General features: G+C 45.4%; 1 protein-coding gene across 1 annotated transcript in view; it reads left to right on the top strand.

The window, feature by feature from the left end:
• Positions 1–1,140, top strand: part of akap6 (A kinase (PRKA) anchor protein 6) — a gene marked incomplete at its 5' end in the record, with an annotated part of 139,880 nt that extends 138,740 nt beyond the window's left edge. The window contains 1 exon segment of the mRNA XM_079174641.1: positions 1–1,140. This exon segment is cut by the window's left edge and continues 1,805 nt beyond it.
• Between the last annotated feature and the right edge of the window lie 2,097 nt (positions 1,141–3,237).

The raw sequence follows: 3,237 nt of genomic DNA, 5'->3' as shown, positions 1-3,237 counted from the left end.
TAAAACCAGCCGGCTGAGACGGAGAATATCAGGACTCTACTTTTCAGCTAAAAGCTGTTTCATAATTTTCCAAAGCCGTTTGGAAGTCCGGTCAAAAGATTCGTTCCCGTTTCCAAACGTAGACGAGGAGAATACGGCCTGAACACAACCGGTGTTTCCTCTACGGCCCAGAGGTGACAGAACGTCTCTCCGATCATTTCACGGCCGGTCAGGTTCACACAGACTGTTGTGCAGAGATATTGGTGTCCAGCTGGACGTGTTCCAACTTGTCTGGCTAACAGTGATTGCATGAAGGGAGCTCATCGTTAGAGAGTCGTGACGCTCGGTGAGTCCTCTTCTGAGGAAGGTGGAGCGATCTTCAAACACTGTTAAAACTCAAAATGAACTTCCATGTTGATGAGAACTACGTGAACTTAGTTTCCTCGTGATGTAGTGACGATGCCTCATGAGTCCTCTGCAGACATCTCATTAAGAGGAGGTGATGTTCAGATGTTTGTCCACTTCGTCCTTTGACGGATGCTCGGATACGTTTTGGTGACCGGCCGTCATTCGTAGGCTCTAAAAACCGATCCGCGAGTTGAGAGATCTCCCTGCTGCTGCTGCTGCTGCTGCTGCTGCTGCGGCGGCGGCGGATGAAGTCACTGCGCTCTGAATCGTTGGAGACGTGCTGTAGCTCTTCCTCAGCACCTTCTGAACCGAACCGTTCCCCTCTCTGCTGCAGCAGCAGCGTCTACGAACCGAGGGTCGAGTGAAAAATAATCCAAACGAGACGGGATTTTATCTATGCAACACGACCAAAGTTGGCTGAAAAAGCCGAAGCGGTGTTGTTGTGTAGGCGTTGGATGACTGTTGGTGGCGACGTGTGTTATTAATACTGCTGTGTGTGTGTGCACCACTACCGTACCATGTAGTCTTTTTTATTTTATAGAAAACTGGTGATTAGCAGCGACGCTGGGGGTTCTGGGGGATCGGCGTTGAGACAGGTGTGCGTGGGACAAAATAGGGTTTGAAATCTTTCAAATATAATTGTGTGCCTTGCTCTACTGTTACGACTTCTACCCTTCGTTTTGTTAATTAAAAGCACCGCTTTCCCAGTTAGGTGATGATACAAAATAAAAAACACGCAACAAAGATCAAAAATGAGAAACAAAACTGGTTTCAAGCAAAGTTTGAGTTGAACTTGTGTATATATGTAAAGGTGTGAAGCCTTGGAGGAATGCTTGGTGTTTGTGTTTATTTAACTGTTTGTGAACTGTGATGTGGAATATCTTCATTATTACTATTGGCCATAAAGAGCTTGACTGCATGGTTCCTGCTAACTACAATGTAAAACCAACTGTTGACAAATAAACTTAATTTATTGGGAAAAAAACTAATTTCGGCTTGTTTTTTGCTTTATTGTTGTCTAATGGATTTTACTGTATTTCTGAGGTATATTTGATCATAATGTTTATGTTGTTGAAGGGATGTCTGGACCGGAGCAGCAGAACAATGTATCTCAGACTCTATGTTTAGAATATTGATCACGTCTTTACGTCAGTCAGCCCTCTGGAAGCCGTTCTCTTTGCTCTTTTCAAAGCCACCGGACTCCGTTGACAAAAACAAGTACTTTAGAAAACAGAGCGGTCGCTGGTCTACCGCTGCCTCCGTCCTCCATCCTCCGTCCTCCGTCCTCCGTCCTCCGTCCTCGTGTGACGTTCTACTCATCTCTGCTTCCCCAAACTGGGCGTGTGTGCCGACCGCCGTCTGCATATTCCTGACTGTGGTTGTAGCTCAACCGCTGGATGTTTTACTCTTCGGGTTGACCGCTCATCTGGATTTTGTGACGTCGTTGCACGGAAAAGAGTGAAGCGAGTAGAACAGACGGATAGTAAAGCTCTGGGTAATTGTGCACTAAAATGATAAACTTCATATCTTTACCGTGTGATATTTCATTTAAAAAAAAAGAAAAGATATCTGCCAGCTGTGATTGGTTGTTCCTCATCACGTGACCAGCGCGCACAGTTCTTTATAACGATCGTTATCTCGGCGCGCCGCCTTCAGCGACAACAATGGTTTAAGGACGCAAAATCAAAAACACGGCAGGAGTTAGAGAAACACCTCCAGAAGTCAAAGGTTGCCAGTTGCTGCTCGTTATTGCCACGTTTGGACAACTAATTCCTCAAGAGTGTGCAAAAGTGAAAGAGTGCATTCGGAGGTTTTACACACGACGGCGGTCCAATCATCAGAAAAGCATCATTAACACGTTTCTCATCTTCCCGAGATTCATTCTTCGCCTTTAATCACACCTTTTGTTTTCCTCAGTCTGCAAAGTTGTGTCTGAGGCGACGGAGCACAATTGAAAGCTGAAGGAAGTGATTGCATCCGACGATAAACACACACTTGTATTACACGGACGTATTACAGGACGTTAGCTAATGTTTACTTCATCAGCAGGAGGTCAGTTTGTGAAACAGGGAAACGCTGCTGGTGGCACAGAGGAGATGGATGATGATGAGGAGGAGGAGGAGGAGGACGGGCGGAGGAGCAGCCTTGATGTGGTGTTCACCTCTGCTGAATGCATCTCTCTCCCTCGCTCACGCACTGAAAATCAATTTGTCCCTGATTGCTCAGACCGTCCTTGATGACTTCCTTTAGAGCTGAACTTGGTCCGAATGAAAAGTCTCTTTTCACGACGTGTCTGTGGCCCTGCAGCTGGAGAGCAAACGTTCTGACTGAGCTTCAAATGTTTGTTAAAGGAAAACTTCACTTTAGACATTCCACCAAATGATGTTCTACTTTATCCATTTAATCACGAACAAGGAAGTACAGACAATCCTTCTTTGTGTGTTTTTCCTACAAAACGAGTTACATGAATACAGTCTTTTCTAAATAAACTGTAAGGATTTAAGGATATACTTTATGAACAGCAGGCGACACAACAAAATGCAGTTTCAGCCCCGACACGAGTAAAACATGACGAACAACACAACAGTAGAACATTCCTGAGCATTTGGGGCAATATGGCCGACATCTTCACGAGACGTTCTTTCGTCTTTAGGCAACAAAACTACTAAAGATCGTCGTTAAAACAACTGTGAAAGTTGACTTCTTGTTGGACTCGGGGACGTTTCTTTGTTGGACCCTGTGTCCGCTTCAGGGTCACGTGGACTCTTACAGCATCATTTTGTGGGATATCTGTGAATTGCGCCACATTGTTCTTTTGTAGGTCGAGCTACGAACGCCTCAAGGTCGACC

This window comes from Pholis gunnellus (assembly GCF_910591455.1).
Source record: "Pholis gunnellus genome assembly, chromosome: 15".
NCBI classification, from domain to species: Eukaryota; Metazoa; Chordata; class Actinopteri; order Perciformes; family Pholidae; genus Pholis; species Pholis gunnellus.
Note: the sequence above shows the minus strand (reverse complement) of the source record. Positions and strands in the feature narration are given on the sequence as shown.